At 34.6% G+C, this 24,668-nt stretch overlaps 1 long non-coding RNA gene across 1 annotated transcript; it reads left to right on the plus strand.

The window, feature by feature from the left end:
- The first annotated feature begins 4,504 nt into the window (after positions 1 to 4,504).
- LOC145691659 (uncharacterized) lies at positions 4,505 to 9,758 on the plus strand. The gene is made up of 3 exons (XR_014132470.1): positions 4,505 to 4,545; positions 6,512 to 6,674; positions 9,582 to 9,758. It is a non-coding gene; the product is annotated as an uncharacterized LOC145691659 (long non-coding RNA).
- Positions 9,759 to 24,668: the final 14,910 nt, after the last annotated feature.

Consider the following 24,668-nt stretch of genomic DNA (forward strand, 5'->3'; position numbering starts at 1 on the left):
CCTTGTTCCTTTTCTTTCATGCCCTCCGTGTTCGAACTGCCTCTCCTAAAATATCAAATTGTCCACAAGTGAAGCATACGACCCAAGTTGAGAATCGTAGCTTTCAATTAATATTATTTAGGTTTTAACTGACAATCTTTTCTTCTTTCTTTCACAGAGTAATGCAAATCCGCGAGAGATATCCCTTTTCGTGGGATTTTTTAGACTTAATTATTCGGAATGGGATAAAGAGAATTTTCGTCTAAATAGACAATATATCTATCTATCTATCTACATCTATATCTATATCTATCTATCTATCTATCTATCTATCTATCTATCTATCTATCTATATATATATATATATATATATATATATATATATATATATATATATATATATATATATATATATATATACGATTTTTCACTATATTTACGTTATGAGAGACAAGCAAACGTAATGAATTATCAATAAGCATGTCAGTGTTGTCAACTTTTAGTCTGAAGTTTTTCTGTTATTACCAATGCTAGTGAGGGCTTAGTCATATGTGATTCTTTAAAATCAAGTGATAAGAAACGTAATTTGTGCTATGGTAATTGACAACATAACAAAATACACAGGGTGTCTCAAACGTTTCCTGACATAGGGTAAGTGTTATCAGAGCTACAACAAAATGACAGAAGAGAAACCGTTTCCAAATATAATGTTTTCAATCTAAAGTGAAGGATTTTATTTATTTATTTATTTATTTCGGACGAGGCGTTTAGGCTGTACACTCTCTATACACCCAATGTTAAACGAAAATGCAACGTTGTCATTTACCTGGATCCACAACTAACTGAATGAAATTACTGTCTTTTAAGCTAACGTGTCGATGGGCAGTTCCCATGTCATGTAACTTCATTCACTTATGGTGTGGACCCAGGTAAATGGCAACGTTGAATTATCATTTAACATTGGGCGCATAAAGAATGTACAGCCCAAACGGCACCGTCCGATTTTCTTTTTCTTTTTTTTTTTTTTTAAATCTTCACTTTAGATTGAAAACATCATATTTGGAGACGGTTTCTCTTCCGACATTTTGTTGTAATTCTGATAATCATGGGCGGGGCGACTAGGGGGGGCAAAGGGGGGCAGTTTCCCCCACTTTTTCTGGAGTAACCCATTAATATATATAGCTTCATTTGAAAATGTTAAGTTTTGTATGTATTACTGGTTCATAAAAAATGGTGCCATATAATATTTCCCGTTTTGTAAGTACATATTGGTTGTCTTCTCGTGGAGTTAGGCAAGCTACAGGAATTGCGTTTTAATTGCAATTCAAAGCAATTAATATTGCAATTGCGTATTTCTTTAAATTTCGTAGCATATGCTTATAGTATTTCTCTACTGTCTTTCTCTACTCTCTACTGTCTTTCATTTTCTATCAAGGTACATGGCGTCTGTGTTTCTCTATTATTTACGTTCAGAGAATATTTCGTCAACGATAAGTCACGTAAAACATTACATATACACAGCGGGGCCTGCACAACTTTCTATTTGATTCAATATTCATGAAGTGCCTGACATTTAATATGCAATAGTTAAGATGAAACTCACTACGTTAGTGAATTTCCGAGAAATTGTACATGAATTTGATGTATCACTTGCACCTATTCCCTTTTGGAAAACCGAAAATTGAATCCAAGACGGCAGTTCGGGTTGGTAACATGTGTCGGAGAAGCAGTACTTGATCAAATTTGTTTTGCACATGCCCACGTTCATGTTCAGTTATATCTAAGAAACTAAAAAGCAATTTTGTGTCCGAGCGTTATACTAGTGTATGATTGAATTCCGGATATATGAAGACTCATAAATACGCAAATTACCACTATGGGCCGCTAAAATTAGTACAATACACATTGTGGCGGGGAGAACTTTGTATTTGAATCAATTTTACACGAATCTTGAGAGGACACTTCGCGAATGTACCTTGTAAGAGTAATAACATATATGTAATGTCATGTGTGGAATTATAAATTGTTCATTAATCTCCAGTTTGAGCATAACTTTTGCAAAACAAGCCTCATTATTCATTACTATAATTAATATTATCCTTTCTATTTACTTGTTTTGTATTTTTTTTTTTTTTTATTAAATAATCTGATCACACAATTTTCCAGACAGAATTTTAAGATGTTCATGAGCAAGAAATCAAATCTCTTCTTACACCTTCGTTGTTTAAGAGTACAAAGGGCTAGTACCTACTTCCGTTGCTCTTGTCAATTTATTTAATAAAATATGAAATACAATATATGGTATTTTAATCGAAGAAGATAGTATCCTATTAGTTATACAACCATTTGTCAAACAAAGTGTTAGAAACAACCAGATAAACTAAGATTGATATACAAATATTCAGATCATACCTTGCCCCCCACTTTTAACGTCCAATCGCCGCCACTGCTGATAATAACAGAGTTACTCTATGTCAGAGGTTTTTGTAGACACCCTGTATTTGTTCTCGATTAAGGAAAATAGTTATTCACGAACCATTATATTTACGTAGAAGATTAAAATTTATTGATAATACACCTTAAAATGAAACAAGTTACACATATACGAGGGGGAGTCAAATGAAAACCATAATTATTTTTTTTAAAATAGGGTCTATTATTTATTGGTCACACAGGGTACAGAAGTAAATCACTTTTCAACATATTCCCCTCCTCGTTCAATGCAAGTCCGCCAGCGCTTCGGAAGAGCCTGAATACCTGCAGAAAAAAAGTCTTTTGGGCGACGGCGCAACCACTCGTGCACCGCGTTGCGTACCTCTTCATCGGAGTGGAACTTCCTGCCGCCACTCCTTGCTCGCTCGCTTTGTTTCAGGCTGATGGTAATGCACCCATGTTTCGTCACCAATGACAATTCGCGACAGGAAGGCATTACAGTCACGTTCAGCACGCAACAAATGATCTTCGCACGCATCAACACGTCACTGTTTCAGTTCAGGCGTCAGTTGTCGGGGCACCCATCTTGCAGACACCTTACCAAACTGGAGAACATCATTCACAATATGATGTGCCGATCCATGACTCATGTGTACACATGCTGCAATTTTGTCTATTGTCACACGGCGGTTTTCCAAAACGATGGCTTCAACGGTGCATGTGGCTAGTGGGGCTGCCATTTTGGAACTGTTGTTGCACCGGTGTTTGTGCATCTGCCGGCTGCTGCCACCTAGGAGACATCCGGCATACTATCGTAAACAGGCATGCCAACTTACAGCTCACTGGCGCCATATGCGGATTTTTATTTCTACTTTTACGGTTTTCAGTTGACTTACACTCGTACATAAGTTTAGTTTCATTTCTATATTTTTATAATAATAATAATAATAATAATAATAATAATAATAATATAACAAAACCGTTACATTATTCCCGCCCATTGTCAGAGAAAGAGTGTTGAATCTTTAACTTCTCTCTTTTCTTTTTCTATTTTTGTCCTTCATTCAATAAAAGATTTCCCAAGCCTCTCGCTCACTCTGTCGTTCCTCTGCAAAATGGCATTTTCCTGATTAGTGGTGAGAAGGCAAAAATAAATTCTTACTCCCCTTCACTTCATATTTTGGTCAACATCAAGAGTCAACATTCATCCATATTGCTTGGCTTGAACAAAATGGTTTTGCTTGGGGATATGGGCTAACGGTCGTGACACCCGCTTCTGAAAAACGATAAGTGAGGTACTGAGGAAGAAAGGTTTTATTGCGCCGCCCTGGAGTCAGACGTTGACAATCGTAGTTTTTGGAAGGCAATTTTTAGAAAAGATAGAAATAATGAATATTTGAATGAAAGGGACTTTACAAAACTCATCAATGATAAAAAAATTGAATTGATCGAAATGCACACAAAATTAGCATTACACACAAATTGCACACATTTTGTGTAATTACACATACATTGGCAACACCGACTGCAGATGATTAATGGTAAGCACAGTTCTAGAAATTCTAAATTTTATTTAAACTATTATGCATTTTGCTTTATAGTGAAAATCTTTCATTCTTGCAAAATACTCTTTCATGATAAAAATTATGGTTATAAATATATGATAGTACCTAATTGCATTAATTAATTGGATAATCATTGTTCATAACTATAATTGTACCGTAATGATAATTTAAGTTTCTTTTTATTAAAAGATGACAAGTTTGGCTGCCTCCTCTGTCGGCGTTAAATGTGATAACAAGGGCGCGAAATGCGTCTTTAACTATCCATGAAAACAGGAAAAGACAGCGTATAATATGCATTTGTATCTGTTTTTTTTTTTTTTTTTTTAATGGAGAAATTAATCCATATAATAATTAAAATTGTAAGAACATGATTTCGTTAACGCTTACGGAAATACACTATTTGCTTCAGTGAATATAGTTACGAACAATGAACAGAAGTGATTGTGAACATATTTTTCTGTTGCTTTCAAGGGCATGTTTTCATATATAAAAAAAGAAACATTGTTTCCGAAAACAGAGTTTCAGTGTGTTAATATACCAACGAAACAATTGCAAAATGTTGGGTAAGGTAAGTGAAAAAATATTATTACATACTCGTATTTGATATACTGCATTTCCTCTGTGTTGTTAACATCTACTGATGACGTTCCCAGACCATACTTACTTTCTACGCTTTTATGACAAGTTATTTATATATATATATATATATATATATATATATATATATATATATATATATATATATATATATATATATATATATATATATATATATATATATATATATATATATATATATTTGTTTTCCCTGTGAAAATATTTCTTCAAGTTTTTTTTTTTAAAGTAAATAAAGAAGAGTAAATAAAGAAGTATACATTAAGAATAGTTCGTGAAATTAAAAGCATTTTTCTTTCAGAGTAACAACATAATTTATACGGTTTACCAAACATTGTTAGGGTCCTCAAGTCTAGGAAGCTTAGGTGGGCAGGTCACGTAGCTAGGATGGAAGAAAGTAGAAACGCTCTCAAAGACTTGACTGGAAGACGAATCGGAAAACGACCATTAGGAAGACCTAGGCACAGATGGGAGGACAATATTAAGAAGGATCTCGCAGAGATTGGAACACAAAGTAGAAAATGAATGCAGTTAGCTAAGGATAGAAGTCAATGGAGAGCTTTTGTGAACGCTGCATTGAAGCTCCAGGTTCCATATTCCATAGAGCTAGTTAGTTAGTTTTCCCTGCTTTAAATGATTCCTTAAGGCGTTCTGAACTGTTATTATTCTGGCGCTGCCCAGAGTATTCCGTACAGATTGATAATACGCGTGGAAACTGATGTACCCTGGAACTGATTACGTGCTATCCTGTTACCTTCCGTCTTATTATATGCAATTATTTCAACACAAAATTTACTTGTATTGACTTCAACATTGTTTCTTATAGTGCCAGTTGTATGCATGGGTGCAGGTTCACTTTACGACTACTTTTTCTTATGGGTATATACGGTACATGTCCAGACATATGCAATAGAAAAGACCATGCCAAAGAACACAATCATGTGCTAAAGATATACCACATTGACTTGATCACTAGTCTTCCGTTGCAAGCGCTTCTATCAGCAGAAGGAATTCCACTTCCTTTCTCTCGCTTAGCAACAGCTGAACCCTTATTGGCTCAACGCGTGGGTGTGTGAGGGTGGGAGCTTTAGTTCGCATTTTTGACACGGCTCAAGACATGTTGGCAGCACAATAGTATAAAATAGTTGTAGTATAAAATACTCTATGTCACTTGTTATTTTTCTAAAAATCTTTCTTTTAAGTTTTGCGCCTCGTAGGCATGGGCCCCCAAAGAACATTTTTAGGGGTCACCTCTCTAGTTGCTATATTACTTTGGTATTATTTTTATTTCTGTTAACAAAATCTTTTTAAAAATGTTATCTTCGTGACCTAGAGGGGCCAGGCCCCCTCTTCCTCCCTTCAGGCGACTATATCACTAGGCTAAACGAAAGAATGATTGATGAAAATCCATGATTATGGAAGAATGGGTGGAATGCGAATGTAGAAGGAAATAATAGAATCCAGAGAATCATTGTTGTCTATCACAAACTCACATGGCTTGAGGTTGAACCAGAGACCCGTTGGAGTAGAGGTAAGCCCTCTTAGCACTAAGCAACCGTGTACCCGGTGATTAAAAAAAAAAAAGCCAAAGTAGCATAATTTCCTTATATATATAGGATTTCCATATGACTAAAAGTTCTTGCAGTAGTCATTAGTATTCATACTGACCAGGGTTCTATTATTGTGGCAAAAAGTGTTAGTGGTTGATCTAGGATTGTGAACTATTAAAATAATACTATTTCAATTAAGATGTATCAAATTCTTCTCTTCAGACTCGGAAGTAATAGCCACTGGAAAAGATGATCTTAACCTAGGTCACCCATCTAAATATCGTCCATCGTTGCCTTAAATATTTGTGTTCTATAGTGTCATAGTATTTAAGTTTAGTTTAAAGGTTACAACTTTTTTTTTTTTCGCAGGTTATTTTTGTTGCATTGGCATTAGTGGTATGTGTGGCTTTGGCATATCCAGGAGCACCCGTACAGGGAGTAGCTGTACCTTTGCAGGAAAGACCAGGAGTGGCAAAGAAAGGAGATGACCTCAAAGGAGATAACACTTTTGGATTTGGATATCATTACTGGGGTAAGTCAATAATTTATAGCAAATAAAAAAAAAATAGTACGGAATAAAGAAAATGAAAACTAATTGTCCTGAAAGTTGGCAACTATGCCGCGCGTAGTTCCAAGAATAAGTGACAGATGGAAATGTCAAGTCAGAACAATCCGGGAGCAGTGTTGCTAATGTTTCATTGTACTGCTAAATCTTGCCAGTTTCATAGCTAGAAAATATATAGTTTTGCTATTACTTATCATTTTGACCAATTTGCCAATTTCTAGCCAATCGCTCTTAGCAGTTGTTGAATCTGTTCCAATCAATAGTAGACCCAAGATTCATCCTGGCTGACCTGCCGATCTAAAGCCGTGGTTATTAACCGTTCAAAACTCGAAGACTGGCAAAACACAAGGACAAATCTTGAGGACCAGCAAAATTAAAAAGCACCAGATTTCATTAGAGGCTTAATTCTAGAAGGCTATTTATTAGTAATATAATTTTCATTCTTTACTGAAACGATGAATGTAAAACAAAATTTAGATCCACAACTGCAGTTTTCTTTCAGATTTAAAATTTTACAGTAACTGTTTCATTTATTTTCTCCTAAAAGTTCTTTTTAAGGAATCCATGCGAATTTTCCTACTGTTTACTTGGTTTTTTTTTTTTTTTTTTTTTTTTTTTGAATTTATGGATCCAATCTGAAACTGCAAAACAAAGAGCGAAATCAACGCCCCGTCGGTTCATATATATTTTGTCTTACTTGCGCACGCAGCAGAATAAGTTGTTTCACACTAATAAGATGTTGAATCAGCTGCTAACACTTTCAAATCTGTTTAGGTCAAGATATTCTTCACTCATCGATAAGCTAACCTGAACTAAATTAATGACTTGTTTTTGAATCTGGAGTAGAGAGTTACATCAGAACAAATTTTCATGGATAACATGCACCATGTCCAGGCCAAAGACAAGCATTCACTAATGCGGATTAGCAAATTATGATTTCGAGGACCGATATCGGTACTCTAACTGGCTGCTGAAAACTACTGATCAAAACTGTTGTTAGAAATGGTAGAGTAGATAGAGGTTATTTGAGGACAGGGACGTACGCAGGGGGAGGGTCCTGGGGGTCCGGCCCCTCCCCCGAAATTTCGACTTTTGTGTAAATTTAGGCTAATTTCAGGGGCAATTTTAGAAATTTTAATAGAAAATACCGTCATATTAAGTTTGGACCCCCACCGAAATAAATTCCTGCGTACGCTACTGTTTCAGGACCATATCATGATTGACGAAAGAAAAAAAAAAAAAAAACGAATGAACGGAGATAATATTTACTCATGCGCAGGGACAGATGTAATATTTGTCCACTCCTTGCCTGGAAGCTGTTTGCCGCCACTCACCCCGACGTACAGTATTTTAACAAACAGAATTTTTTTTTAAAAAAATAAACTTATTCTATGCATACTTTGTTTCAATATTTTTGTACAAATTTTAATGAATTTTTGCATAGTGACAACATGTTGCTAGGAACACATACACAAGAGCTCTGTGCCGAAGTGCTCAGTGCAGCAGCACATCATTACATTCCCGCCCCTTCCAAATTGTCTAATGCAAAATTTCACTTAAGTGCAACCACCAATAAATGAAGCCATAGACTCCTTAAAGGGATTATTATTTAGAGGGTGTTTTCTCTTGCTCTAATCATGTTTATTATTATAATTATTTTTCAACTTTTGCTTTCTTTGTCTTGCTTATTAAGTTTTGTCCAACGTGCTCCTCCTAAGAACTTTGATACCTTAGTCTCGCGTCGTGGTAAATTCAGACCTGTTCGTGTCCAGTTATCACAGAGAGTAGTGCGGTTACTCCTGTTACGCATCATACATACTTGACTTCGATATGGATATGACAGCCAGTCCTCAGAATGATATCCCTGACGTATGTCACAATTTTTGAGAAGTTGCAGTTACCGAGCGACCAGAAAGTTACTCAATGTGTTCTGCATATATTAGAGCGAAAATGTCCGTGGAGAACATGGACGTAAGAATACCCTACCGTATTTACAAGTACATGCGTATGCTTCTATCAAAAGAAGCTGTTTTAACTGACTAAATGCTCAGTACGTGGTGCTGGTGAGTCAAATTGTCTGGGATGTAAATTACATGTTATTTTCATTTGTGTATGAACATGTTTTCACTCACAGTACAAAAGAATATTTTTTAGAAAACATAAATATTAAAATGAACTGAAGGTTTGAATTTCTTATGTAACTTCTTTACGTAATGTTCAAGAATGTTCTACTTATATATGAACAAAACTATCGTTTTTTAAACAAAATTGTACTTTTTCTCACATCATAAATGATCCCAGCAAGTAAAGTGAGTATTGACAATGGTTTTAGTAAAGTCAATTGTCAACAGTCAGAATGGCTTCAGTGGTATAAAGGTGTATTAAAACATTAACTGGAGATGTTCCAAATATGTTTATCTTGGAGAACTAGGTTAATAACTTTCGACTTTACTGGAGAATTGATATGAACCATACATTAGTAATGAAAGAAAGGCGAAAGTCACTTAACGTATAGTGGAGATGTTATTGCTTAGAATATCACATACGTTTGCATTAGCAAAACTTTCACCTCTCAAAGTATTTACTACAAACCATCTCAATAAGCCGTATTTACAATCCTTAGTGGAAAAGAGTTGGCAACTGTTCAGAATAAGCTTGATGTCCTTTTTACATCTTCATACAGAAAGGTAAAAGTAAATTTAAGATATCGTAGTTAAGAAATAATCAAATTAAGGAATTACAGGTTCTATCTCTGAAATGGACCTTCTGAATTTGCTATAATGTATATTGTGTATGTACAAGGTTATCTCTTAATTTTTATTTGATATTTAGCAATGATACACAAGCTAATAACGGTGTTCTCTGTTTTTGCAGGATTCCCTTTCTTCTGGGGATAAATAACGCAAAGAGGAGGTACAACGCTGTGAAATGTCATTGAAGAAATAGTTCGCTTCCCTTAAAATGCTTAATGTTACTTATTAATGCACTTCGTCTTTAAATGTACTTCATAGAATAAACTATGGTAGCAAATTAGATTATTAAAGTCATTGCAACTTAAGTTTGTTTTGAAATTTTTATTTCTCGTCCTACTATTTCACTCTTGATTGTGTACTGCAGGGTATCTTTCAGCACTTTGCTAATTTAAAAAGTGGTTGGTAAGATTAATTTCCTGTAAATACATATAACTCAGGGGCGGATCCAGGGGGGCGATCGGGGCGTTCCCCCACCTCAAGAAGACGAAACTTTTTTATTTTATATATATAAATAAAACCCATACCAAAGTTTGGAGCCCTTAAAAGTAGGAGTATGACCACCCACCGCCCCCCAGAAGTCGGTTCTGGATCCGCCCCTGATATAACTGTGGGTGTATTGTGCCGGGGGCTCCTCTTAGCATGAGCTTGTGTGAGCATCAGTTCTATTAGCTTAGATTTAGATCCTAACTTTAAAAACTAATTTGTTATGGATTACTCAAGGGATGCAATAGGGCATGAGAACTGATGTCTTACGCAGCACATATAAAATAGGGAATTATGTTTGAATATAAATTAAACTCAACAAGTTGCATTTGACAAAACTAAGACTAGTTAGGTAGAAGGTAAAATAGGGAGGAAGAAACTAACTAAAATGATAGGAATGAGCACTAGCCTCAAATATTCCTGGTACTTGCTGACGTTGTAGACGTCTAGGATCATGAATGGATTCTCCTCTATGTCTTGTCACTTTCTGGTTGGAAATTGATGAAATCAAATAAAATTGACGTCTGGATAAGAATACCGTCAAAACTGTCAGGGACGATGAATAAAATTGTCAAATGGGTTGTTCTCAATCTCTAGATGATGGTTTGAACACTTGTTGTAGATTGCTTCTGCTGCGATGAACCTCTTCTCCTATGGTTGAAACGTCTAGAGCAAGCTTTTTCTCCAATTTGGTTGTAGTTTTCTTCTTCGATGTCACTCTCTTGTGAAAACTTCTACAACTACCACATTGAGACGTGTATCCTGTAGTTTTGTTTAAATAGGGCTGACGTTAGTGTTCATTCAACTACGAATCTCTTGCAAAGCAGAAAGGAATGTGATGTGGAAAGAAAGGACACTAGTCTTATCTTTATTTGTTAGTTTTCAGTGACGAAGTGAATATGAAAGCTTACACAAGTTCGTCTGAGAATATACACTGAAGATTAAATGTTTTGTATAGACTGAATCAATAATTTGAATGAATTTAAAGTAATTTGATTTCAAAAATGAATTAAACTGTTCAATTGTCTTGGTTTTAGCTTTAACAAAATATAGCAGTAACGTACTTTATATAATTTCCCGCTGCTGAAAATTATTTATGTTTCCCCTATTCGCTTACTCCTTTCTTTTTTTTTTTTTTTTTTTTTTTTTTTTTAACCTTGCTGTAGTTCATTGTATTTTGTTGCTCGGAAAAGAAGAATATAAAGAGAGAATCCTCGGAAGATTCACTGTTTGTTGCAGGAAACCGATGCAATAAATTGGTCACCTCTCTAAGGGAAAGAAATCAGGCCAATTTCTTGCAACCAATGACTCGAGGGAAGCATGTTTCTACAGTTTTCCCGTGGAATATTCATAGAAGATGTTTGGACATACAATTTTCCCCTAGAGTTGGAAAGCTCTAGCCGTAAGTTAGGCAATATCCCCAGGTAGGTTTTTGAAATAGAGGAGTATTTTAGCATTGTAGATTCTGTGTTTATTCTAAAGGTAAATGAATCTATTTATTTGCTTAGAAAAACGCTTAGTGGTTTGCTTGTAGGGACGGAGAGGAACTGCGAAAACTCGAGGAATACCCAGACTGTTTGAATTTGTTCTTAGTGAAGAAAGATTTGTGAATATAGTTGCGATTTGGTTCGATTCCTATATAGGCTATCTACATGAGTAGATGTGGGTCTATTGGTTACTTAGAAAAATTACATTGTAACATCTATGAAGGGAAGTTTGAGAGTGTTATGATTTTACCAATGGTCCTTTCACCTTGAATGCAAGGTCTTTTTGATAAACTTAGCCAAGGGAGAAGGATGTTTTCCCTATTCTTGTAACCTATCCTAGGTTTTAGTTAGTTTCCCAATGATAGAACATTTTGAGTATAGAGTTTCCGAACAGTGTTAGGCCAGATTGTTCTCAAAGAGCAGTCTTTAAAAGGAAGGAATACGGAGTCAGAGTAGAGAGTGTTGGCTTACATTATACCCACTGATCCCAAGAAATTTGAATGACGATTATTAAGAGAAATTATAGAACCAATACGTATACGAAACCTGCCTCCTTTCCCTCTTCATTTAAAATTGGTGAAGATAAACAAATTATTAATTCGTCGACGAGAACCAATTTAGGTTCTAGATTGATACTTCTCCCCGATATAAACCGTCATTATGAAGACATTTATATCTCGAGTGCGGACGATTGCGTGCTACACTAAATTCAGAGCTACGTCGGTAATAGTAAAGTGAAGTGAAATGAAATCTGTAAGTTTTACCTCCCACAGTTACGACCCGTATACTGTTTCTATATATTGCCATTTTCCGTTCTCCAAATAAGTTCCAAAGGACGAACGAAAGTAGACCCTATCAAGTTAGGAAGATGGAATTCTGTATATATATTCCTCATTAGCAATAAAGAAAGACGTCTCTCCAAGTCTTTGAAAATTTCCGTTTTAAGGAAAGAAGGAGAGCATTTTCTATAATTTGTTTCTTCATATTGAAATCAATATTGCTTGAAGCTTGTAATCACGTCACAGAGAAACGGTTCAACAGTTTGAAATGAAATTTTGAACATAATATCTACCCCCAAGCTGACCTTTTTTTCACTTAACTTTGGTAAAAGGTGTATATTGGTTGAAAATTTAGGCCAAAAATGGAATAACTTACGAGGTTTCTATTGTTACATCTTCATTGATATGCGTATTCTTAGTTGAGGAGAAAACTCAAATATTTCCCGTAAATCCATTCTTCTCATGGGAAGAGCGGACATTTCAATTAATATTGTAAGAAAAGGGAAACATATGTTATACAATTGCATGTTCTTTGTTTATTTATATTTAGCTTTCATTACATTTAAAACTCGCACTTCTTTTGGATTTTCTGAAGTGAGTACACAGCAAAGAACTAGAAGAGTAAGTTCGTCTCCTATTTTTTTTTTTTTTTTTTTTAAGAAATACAATGAAACGTTTGTTTTCAATAATGTGTTGTCTCCTCCTTCTCTCTAATTTCAGTACTTCCAGCTGCAAACTCTCTACAGCACTGGCGGATATTTTTGACATTAATGCATGACACACCATGCACCATACACTTCCGTCAAATAACCATCAATTTTAAACAGTTTTAAGTCTTCTGCGTTAAGAAACCGAATAACTTTGCAATTTGTGGTAGCGCCAAGCGGGTGTTCCATTTTAAATGGCTGCCAAGCCCAGACTGAGCGTCCCAGAAAAGAGCTGTAATGTATCAAAAACGCCCCACCGAAAAGTCAAGGAAGACAAGGTCTCTCTAACTAGATCGGTTAATGACCAGCAATACTTCCACACGTCATAGCAACAGCATCTAAGATACATACACCAAAGGTACGTTATTAGATTGGATATCCATCTTAGGCATCAAATATACCAACCGGAAGCTTTTCAAATCAAATTACTACTCTTTTTAGAAACCTAAATCAAACAAAAACTTTGTTAACAGTGATGGCTACCAGAAACGTTATAAAACCCCGATATTCAGAAATTCCCATTTTGCTCTTGAATTTCGTTATTACTAGTAACCAAATTTTCTAAAGTTAGAAAACATGAATACTGAAATTAGTGTATATCAGTTATTTTCTTCAAAATATGAGTTAATTATTCAAGAATTCTGATCTTCTACGTTTATCAAACAGTTGATGAACAAGCGTTTTCCTTAACTGAAAGAGACAATTGAAAATGCCGATTAAAATGAGTACTTTTTGTTATGAGTTTAGTACTTCCACTATGCTTTAGTATCATAATCTTCTACTGAAAGTAACAAAACTAGATAAACTTCATTCTTCAGGAGAGCTCCTTCGTGGCTAAGCGGTTAGCGTACGCGCCTTTGGCGTGGGAGACCCGGGTTCCATTCCCGGCGGGAGCTTATGTGGTTCGGATTCCACGTTAATCAGTAGGTCCACCTCTCATATAGCCTCGCTGCTAAAAGGGACGCTAAACTAAAATCAACTCAACTCAATTCATTCTTTAGGAATTTCGTGTAACTATTTGGAATTGAACGTTTCTCGTTTTATTTTCTCCCATTAAGTGTGTTCTTTCCTTTTTTTTTCTTTTTTTCAATACTAGAGTACAATTTACATTCCCTGGAACTTGGTTTTTGAGATTCACAAGTCACAGTATAGATAAATCACTTTAACACTAACATCCATTTTATGGTAACAATACGTGGCAATTAGTAGGCTATTATTTTCAAGTTTATAGAAAACTCATTTATCTATTTCTGGCTCATAGATAATTTTGTTGGCGTCAATACAATTCATATATGAAAAATCCCATAACTCTTGTCAATTTTTACGAAAATTCCCTTTATACAATTTAAAGAAATCAAGTCAAAAATTTCCTCAAAATGTAAATATTGTATGTACCATGATTTCTGAAAAGAATTGTAGGCATTTATATGTAAAAGGAATAAAAAACACCAACGTCTATTAGTCAACTTGGGAGTGAACAGTGAGAGAAAGATTTTCAAGGTAAATACAAAAAAGTTCACCCAACAGGAAAACTTGCGAAGGAAGAAAAGGAAACTACACACAATTACTTTACTGCTTACCTAAATAACTGAGCTTTTCCGCCATCGATTTATTCCCTTGCTGTTTATTGAAAAAGCACCATCTATCTTGCACCGGATTTCAAGTCAACCTGAGTAACGGCAGAAGGGATTCAAAGCACAGAACAGTATGTTACATCAAACCCTATTCAATGGTACGTTAACAGTGAACCAATAATTAAAACAAGAATTTTAGGAATGAACAAAACAATGGATCAAAAAATTGCGATCTTCTCCAGTTATTTTAGAAATGATAAAAAAAGTGCATCAAAAGATTGCGATCCTGACCAATAACTAGTTTTTGGATCAGGGACCACAACATTTTTGAACTGCCCCGAATTTTGAATCGAGTTTTTTTTTATTATCTACGGAATGAGAACATCATACTGTGTTAAGTGATAAGGGGCCACGATGGCTAAGTGGTAGAGCGTTGACCTCCGGTGTTTCGATCCCAGCTCCCACCAAGTGAACTTTGTGGTGGACAAACACCGTGTGCGTGGATTTCCTTGGGGTTCTCCCGTTTCTTCCCACTTTTTTCATCACACCATTTCATTCATTACTCATCATCATTGTCTCCTTTAGCCTAACTGGCATAACCGTGGGACGTAAAACTCAAAGATTTCATTTCAATTTTGTGTTAAGTGATAGTTTGGGTTTAGCTACACTGCCTGTAGTTCTCCAGATATGAGGTGTACATGAAGATTATTGACTGAAATACATTGGATCTCTCGATCCAAGAAATGACGAGATGAAAACGAGAATACGCTTGTATATATATATATATATATATGTATATATATATATATATATATATATATATATATATATATATATATATATATATATATATATATATATATATATATATATATATATATATATATATGAATATAATACACTGCATAGTAGGTCTCCTCGAAATTTTTGAAAAAATGTAATAAGCATTTTTAATTACTGAAAACATGAAACATTTATGGAAATGGGAGTCCTTTTTTAGTGACGGTGATAAATGAACATGAAAGAAAACAAAACTTACACAACTACACAAAAGTAATGAAAGGAACTAACTGTTCAAACAATACAGTTTATAAGTGTAGAAAACTTAAGCAATAGGCTGCTAATGCAAATTCTATTTTTTTAAAGGAATGAGAGAGAGTGAGAGAAAAGGAAATACGTGTACAAACTTGTGAAAACCCATAATTGTATGTTTTCAAATTTGTTCAAATATGACCAATTCAATACTGGAAATCAGGGTAAAATTATCGTATGAATATAGTATAAGCCAAAATCTACCTTAAATATCTATAAATTATGATGCATAAAGTGTGGAACCAACCATAAATCATCAAGAAGGATAGACTGGCCAGTTTTTACAAGTTCGAACCAAAATTGGTTTATTTTCTGTAACAAAAAACAGCTTTCTTCGACCTGCAAAGGAAATAAATGTAAGAACTTCACATATATTTATTAAAAGTTACAATTAGGTTCAAAATTTTCACACATTCCATATTTTTCTTAGTTGTCTAACGCACAAAGAAAATTTCCCGTTTTTATTTTCAGTATGTAGTAACAAGAATTACAGTGTGTAGTAACAAAGAAGACTTTAGTTAAGTATCGTAAATTGAATAAGAATTATGGTTCCATTAAGAGCAATTTTAAAAAAATACTGCATTATAATGCAGCGTGAATTTTGTTGCTGGAAATAAGGATAAATTATTGAGATTACTAGTACTACTACTACCACCACCACTGCTGCTACTACTACTACTAGTAGTAGTAGTATCAGTAGTAGTGATGATTTGAGAATGTATTACTGCTTCTGAAATTGCCGAAGAAGTCAGATCAACTATTGACAAGGAGATGCGCATGAAGTATTTAAGGTTTACGAAGGAGGCACCAGATAAGAAAGTTGTGAACCATTGGGCTAAAGCAATAAGATATATTTTTAACTTATTTTCAGCACACATTATATCATCATCATCATCATCATCATCATCATATGTTTCTTCCATTATTGGTACGTAACTTGGTGCAACTGATCCTAATCTTCTATGTTCCACGGTTTTTCCGCTATTCTCTTCATCTTCACGTATGATTTTCCTGTTTTGATATCATCATTCAATTGTACTCTCCTTCGCTCCTCCCTCTCTCAATTGTAGCCTCCTATAAGTATACCCTCTGCCTCGTCCCTCATGATACAGCTTATTCTTACTAAATGTTCCAACCAGTTTCAATTCCTATTCTTAATCATATATACAACTATTCTTTTCTCACCCACCATTTTTAACATCCTCTCATTCGCTTCTGCTCGACCCAGCTAATTCTCACCAATCTTCTCCACGTCCAAAATTTGAAAAACTCCCAATCGTTTCTCATCAAATTTCCCTAATGCTCATGTTTCTGATCCATACAGTACAATACTCCGCACAAAGCATTTTATGACAATTTTTCTCAACTTCTTATGCAAGGTCCACATAAAAACTAAGGTATTTTCCTCCTAAAAGCTTCTTTCGCCATTCCTATATTCACTTTTATTTCACGTTCGCATTTCATACCATTGCTAATAATACTACCTACGTATCAAAACTAGTCACCCTCTCTATTTTTCTCCCCTCCTACTTCTATATTTGACACCCACTGCTTCGTTCCAATCGTCATGATTCTTGTCTTTCTAACATTTATTTTCATCCCGTATTCTTCACAGCCCTTCGTCAAATTTTCTAATATCATATTGATTTTCTTTTCAGATTTTGCAACAAGCGCCGTATCATCTGCAAATCGTATACACCTAATCATTCTACTTCCTACCGAAATACATTTTCAATATATAGGCTCTTCTTCACAAACTCTTCTACATAGATATTAAATAATGTTGGCGAGAGACAGCATCCTTGTCGAACTCCCTTTATAATTGCACTCTCTTCTGTCATTTCCTCTCCTAATTCAATATTTATATGTTGGTTCGTATATAAGTATCTTATAAGTCTTTGCTATTTCCATTTAAACCCAATCTTCTTTAGAACTCCCACCAACAATTTCAACTCACGAAGTCAAAATCTTTTTTCTAGATCAATATATACCACATACATCTCTTTCCTCTTTCTATAAACCTTTTACCAAAACCCTTAACAATCCAATTGCATCTCATGTGCCCAAACTTCTCCTGAACCCGAACTGTTCCTCTTCAAGTTTTTCACTTATTCTTCCATACACCCTCTTCAGTACTCGAAGCAAACTTTTTTGCAGCATGCCATATTAGTGCAGGAATTTTAGATCAAAAGTAAGTTTTTTTTAAAAAAAAAAAATCATACAAGCAAGAAACTTTGCACAGTTGTAGTAGGTGACCTTCTTATCAACATACTAAGAGTACTGTAAGATTGAGCTTGAGTTTCGGACGCCATATTGGAAAATGGCAGCAGATTTTCAGTTTTTAGCCGATAATTCCAAAATTAGCAGAGATAGCGTAAAATATAAAGAGACATAATATGTAGAAAATGAAAAAACACGCACTGTGCTAACATCTCTCTAGCTTTATTTGTTCAGGAGATATGATGATTTAAGTTATGGGAACTTTGTTATTTTGTGCAGTAATTACGGTTTCTCTGGCAGAATTCGATCACTACAGCTTGCATACTTACTCAAACTGTACAGTGACATGAAGAGGATAAAAATACAGATTTTAGTGTATAATACATTTATATATCTCTATTAGTGATTTGTAAATCACAGTAATAGCTCTCTCGGTCCGTAAAGTTTACAATAAATGTAATTACTTTGTAGCAGACTTATATATCTTTTGAACATAACTTATTTTACTTGACAAACCTCTAACTTAGACTTAATGTTTTTGCAATGTTTATATTATTTTCAAAGATGAAACTACGTTTTTATATCTAAGGATTCTAAAACATATTAGTATACAAGAATTTATATTGAAAATTATTATTAAAAATATAGACTGAAGTTTGTTCTTTTGTCTATGTAATTTAAATATTAAACATAATTCGTCCTCATTTGTTTCGAAGTAGGAACATCTGGGTAGCTATCACACGAAACGCACTGGCAATAACCGCACATGGGTGAACAATGCAGGCCAACGTTGAAAGAGACACGATTCTTCTTACAATTATCTATACACCCACAGGATATTGTGTGCAATAACACAGAAGAAGCTATAATCGACTGGCATCGGGTCGCTGTTCAGGAACAGTTCCCATTGAGGCGTCGCAGAATATAGTATAAATCGAAAACATTATTACTGTCTTTCCAAAATATACAGAGCGTTCACAAAAATTACTTCTATAACCTGGTGACGGTTATAAAGCAGGTTCCAGGTCTGGGCAAACCGGCACCAATTTGTTGATAGATTGTGTCCATCAGCAATTTATAGGCTGTAATGTATTTTCTCGCACCAAAGACTAGAGCGTTGGCACCTACCATACGTGGAGCCAACAGTCACTAGTTGATTCCAATATGAACAAACATACGTGTCTCCGGCTACGTTGATCCTTAGTTTTCGAAAAAAAATCTTGAAAAATAATTTTTATGGCACTAAATTCAGTGTCGTCGTTGCCAGTATTAATTGGAATTTTCTTTTATTCTCCATGAAAATTGTTTGTTTATTTATATAATTTTTCTGTAAAAAAAATATAGTGTTAACTAACAGATTGATAGTACTGTTGTCCTTGCTCTTCTAGTGGTGACAGTCATACTTCTAACAATGACACAAATACGCCTTACAGCTACGCATACATTTACTTGTTGGCTTGTAATGTTTTTCATAATGGAAACTAGATGACCGTTCCTTTGAATAAGTTAATCCAATACACAGTCTTAACATACGTGAGTCTCTGTTGAGCATGTTGTACACACTTTATAAAAATATATAATCTTCTCTATTTTACAAAATATAGAAAATTTCAAAGAACTGTTTCGATCTTCAATGCCGATCTCCGGAATTTCTTACAACATATTGTTCAGTTTGTAGCCATTGTATTCATTTTCAAGAAATACGTGTTGAAGGCAATAATTATTATGAAGATTGAGACGTTGTTGTTGGCCTGTTAGCCTTTGACTTGAGAGTTAATTAGGCTTTCTAGTGTTATAACAGACCGCACATTAATTCGAGATACAAAATTTGAGAAATATGAAGAGGCAGATCTATCCTGGGGCAGGGGATCCTAGGTCCCTAGTTTTTTGAGTGACCAAAATAATTGGTTATTTTTTGACTACGAGAGCCTGTTAAGAACTTTTTGTCTCCCCATCAACTTGGAGTTTGTATATTCCTAATGGAGTCGAAGCAGCTGTTCATGCAACCAGGATATATTTTTCCTCCAAAGGCCATCGTAAAGCTGGATTTTTGCAACGTTTTTAATGAACTTCGCCGGGACTCCATGTTTACTGCAGTGTTGAACTATTTTCCCTCAATATACACATATGTTCACCAGTGTCACGCTCAACCCAGTAATCTATTCTTGGGCCAAAATACTATTTCTTTCCAGAGAGGAGTACAACAAGGTGATTCCTTGGGCCCAACACTTTTTGCCATAATAATACATTCTTTAGTACATTCAATTAACACTGAACTAAACATATGATATTTGGATGATAGGACTAATGCTGACAAACCCGAGGCATTCCTATCAACGTTAACACATATAAATGAGAAAGCATCAGCTCATGGTTTAAATTTGAATTTCTCAAAATGCCAAGTTGGTTTCCTTGAATCAGATGAAGTCGCATCCGACGAATTATTCAGAAGGTTCGAAGAAGTTGCCCCAGGTATACGTCTCCTAACTAAATAGGATGCTTGTCTTCTAGGTGCTGCTCTCACAAAGGAAGCAGTTACAAATATTAAACAAAATATCCAAATTAGAATATTTTCATCTTGACTCGATTTCACCACACGTAGCTTTGTTGTTCTACGTGCTTCATTGTCAATCCCTCGCCTAAACTACTTTCTACGGTACTTCCCATCTTGGCATGAGATTTCACTGCTGAAGAAATATGATCATATCCACAAAACTGGTCTGGAGTCAATTTTGAACTGCTCCTTGAGTAACGACTCTTGGATGCTAGCATCCCTACCCGTTGCATTAGGAGGTCTTGGTATTCGACGAACCGTTGATATGGCGTTTCCTACGTTTTTAGCGTCCTTCCACGGATCTCTTCGTTTAATCGGGGCTCTCCTTCCTCAAGACTACCACCTGGACTCAGATGGGATATTTCAAGAAGGCTCTAGCAACTGCGTCATCCCCCCATGCTGGGGCATGGTTAAATTCGTTACCTTCCCCCCAATTAGGTCTTCACATGTTTAATGAAACTTTTCGAATCACAATAGCCATAAGAATAGGTTCAGCTGTTTGCGAGCCAAATCGCTGTCCAACTTGCGGTGATCAAGTTACCCAACGCGGCCTGCATGGCCTCTCATGCATGAAGAACATTGGCAGAAACACCAGATATTCATCTGTTAATAACATAATTTTGCGAGCCCTCACACCGGCAGGAATTCCTTCCATTCGTGAATCGTCAGACTGCTGTCGTTCCCATGGTAAACGACCTGACGGCATGACATTAGTACCTTTGATGAGAGGCAAATCTCTAGTATGGGATTTTACATGTTCAGACACATTTGTCCATTCAAGCCTCCCACTTACTGTTATGAATGTTGGAGAAGTTGCTAGACGTAGAGAGACAGAAAAGGAAAAGAAATACAAGAATCTCCTTGATAAATTTATTTTTGCTCCAATACCCATCGAGACAAGTGGAACATGGGGTTCTAGAAGCCTTGATTTTATCAGAGAGGTAGGCAGACGCATATCTATAGTTTCTGGAGATGTTCGTTCAACATCCTTCTTAATCCAACGTATATCCATTGCGGTCCAACGTGGCAACGTTTCGTCAGTTTTTGGTACGTTGCCGCCAGGAAGGGAACTGGAGGAAGTGTTTCTGTTCTAGTAGAACAGAAACAAAGGAAAAATAACAGTAGGGTACGTATGTATGTTTTAGGTCACATTCCACCCCCTTCCACCCCTAACTACTAAAAAAAACTATGAAGCCATCACTGGCTATAGTACTTTAACACAGAAGGATAACCCAAAGTGAGATTACATAGGCTTTTATGACATTTAAAATCATACAAACTTACATCGAAAATCATATAACTCGTAGTGCTGTCTTTAATTTAACAGATACTTTTTGTTTGATTAAAATCGGTTCACAAATGCCCGAGTAATAAGAAGATGAACTTTAGACTGCATATGAGTATTGAATAAATGCACAGCCAAACAGTATATATATATTTTCATTCATCTAACTCACTGATACATGTACACAGGCACACATACAATCCAGTTTGCTTGGTGAGAATAAAAAAATAAGTTGAACTAAAGCCAAGGTTATCTACTTCCATTGTATATGAGAATGATTCCGCATGCAAGTTGCGTACGTGACTTCCATATGAACATAGCTGTCGTAGAAGTCACAAGTTGCATCCCCTCAGGCAGTCATGCATGTTTTTCTTCTCTTTCTTTTTAGTAATAAAGCAGCTTATGGAAGTGTAGTAATAGCAATACTAATTCTGTCACGTTATATAGTTACAACTTTCTCTCTCTTCACAATCGAAAAAGTTTTAAAATTCTTAGTTGTAACGTGATGATTTTTGCCTTCACGTGACAAACAGGGTTGGAAACTAACATTTTTACATTTTTTCCAGAATTGTTAAAATTACGAATTAAGCTCTGAAACTATTACTAACGACTCGCTATGACATATGGTAAACATGATATTTTTTGCAAACGATAACCAACCCCGATTTTAATGGCGTACTCGAGGGATGTTATTTTTTTAAATCGTCATAACTTCGTCGTTTATTAACCGATTTTCAAAATTCAAACGACAAATGAATACTAATAGCAAAACCAATTGTATAAAGTGCATAAGTGGTTGCATAACCCTCAGGATATTTCTCCCTTTTTCAATATGTCTACAAAATTTCAGCAAATCGAAAAAATAAAATTATTACCGTATTTTATATTTAATTCTAAGACTTTTCTAAAGAATAACATTTTCCCGAAAACTCAAAAATAAACCCGTAAAAAATTTCCGAAATTTTGAATTTGTTATAACTTCGTCAAATATTAACCGATTTTCAAAATTCAAACGGCAATCAATAGACAAATAAATTTACTATCTATCGAATGTTTTGTAGGCTGCCTAACTCTAAGGATATAATTACAAAAAACTCAAATAAATCCCTTATTTATGCATGTATCTTTAAAATTTAAATGACATTATGTTCTGTATATCCAAAGGTCTTAGTTTTTTATAGTCTTGATACTATAAAAACACTTATACACTTAAAACATACTAACAATTACAAGTTCGGATATTGATAATGGAATCTTCTGCTATTTTTTAGATTCATTTCTAAAGTGAAACTGATGTATTTTATAAATATTATCTAAATCTTTCAAAATCTCATACTTAACAAACAGCTTATATTTTTTCAAATCTTTCAACACTTGCTCAGTTTCGTCATTATATCTTTGTGGTAATAACGTCTTATATTTCTCATCTAAATATACTAAAACTCTTTGACCATAACGATGTGTCTGAATCAATTTCCATAATATTATCTCATACGCTTTACCTTTTTCTAACTCATCTATGCGAAAAAATCTCAATGCTTTAACGTCATTTTTTATTCAAATAAGTAGCCATAGCTTATTTGTTATAAGGAAACTGTTCGTTTTATGAGAAATTCATAAAACCACTTCTCATTTAAAATTTATAAAACCACTTCTCATTTAAAATTTACATACAGAACTCAACAGTTGGATAATTCTCTTTTAGACCAGTGTATTTGATTTTTATTCCATCTTTAACGATCTCATCAATCATTTTATCTGTTAAGTGTTTTGCAAATCTAGGTGGAAGCATTAAACTCCTCACACTCAACTAAAATGCTCTTTCCAAACTTAGTTTTAATCTTTTCCATTTTCATAATCTTATATTCTGTACCTAATTCTAATTCTCTTAATCCAATAACTTGTTTTTGCTCAAGACTTCCAAGTTTATTTAAAACCTCAATATGACTCGCCATCGTATTTATTATATGGAAAATCAATGAACCCTCTTCAATTTTTATCTTCACCAAAATATTTTAATCATTTTTTTATTAATTTCGTTTATGGAAAACTCTCATAAACAACACAAAAATACATTTAACTATCTAAAACTCTTCTACTACTTTCTCATTCTTGGGATCATATGTAAAGTTCTTTTCTCCAATTAAAATCGCATAACATATAGTATTAGCAGCCACAGCTTCTGCAAAGTCTACTACAATCTTTATGTTTGTTCTCTCATTTACTGATACATTTTTCCTCTTACTACAATTAATCACATACATTAGTCTGTTATCTATAAACTCTTTAGGATCATAGTACATTTCGGTATTGCCACATGTTATTCTCTTATATGCAGTATAATCTTCGTACATCTTAAAATAATCCCTGTTAGCAATATCTAAGTTTCTAAATTCCTTTGGAATACCTCATTCCTTCCATTCTTAAGATAGATATTCTTTACCTTACAATGATAGAACTTACTTGCATCTGCTGTTTGTTTACCACTTCTATCAGTTTGGCACATTACAACTACGAAATCAGGCATATCAAATAGTCTAGAATTAAATTGAGTAGTAACATCAAACTCCAAGAAAGAACCTACAACAGCCTTTTGAACACATTGATAAGTATTGAATGAAAACATGATTTTAGGTTCTTTAAGAATATTCAATTTTAACTGGCTTTCATAATTAGATTCGTATTCAACAATGGGCATTCTTATCTCCATGCTTTTTAATGTTATTTTTCCATCATGAGGAGCTGTTGCACCTGCTTCTGTTCCAGCCCATTTGTAAAAGATATCGTTATTGTTATTAGCTTTTGTAAATGTTATTCTCAATCCGCCTTTCCACATAACCTCTTTATAATCACTTAAAAAGCCAGGAATTAATCTTAATGGGTACAAAACGCTAAAGTCCTTTCGTAGACCAATTTATCATCTGTTTCAAATCCTGCTTGTTTTAGATATTTAACTTCTGGTTTGGAAATCTTTAATGTTCCGATAGCTGTAGATGTTATTCCAGGTAGTTCAATCTTATCTATAAC

This window comes from Thermobia domestica, chromosome 8 (genome assembly GCF_964235325.1).
Source record: "Thermobia domestica chromosome 8, izTheDome1.hap1.1, whole genome shotgun sequence".
NCBI lineage: Eukaryota > Metazoa > Arthropoda > Insecta > Zygentoma > Lepismatidae > Thermobia > Thermobia domestica.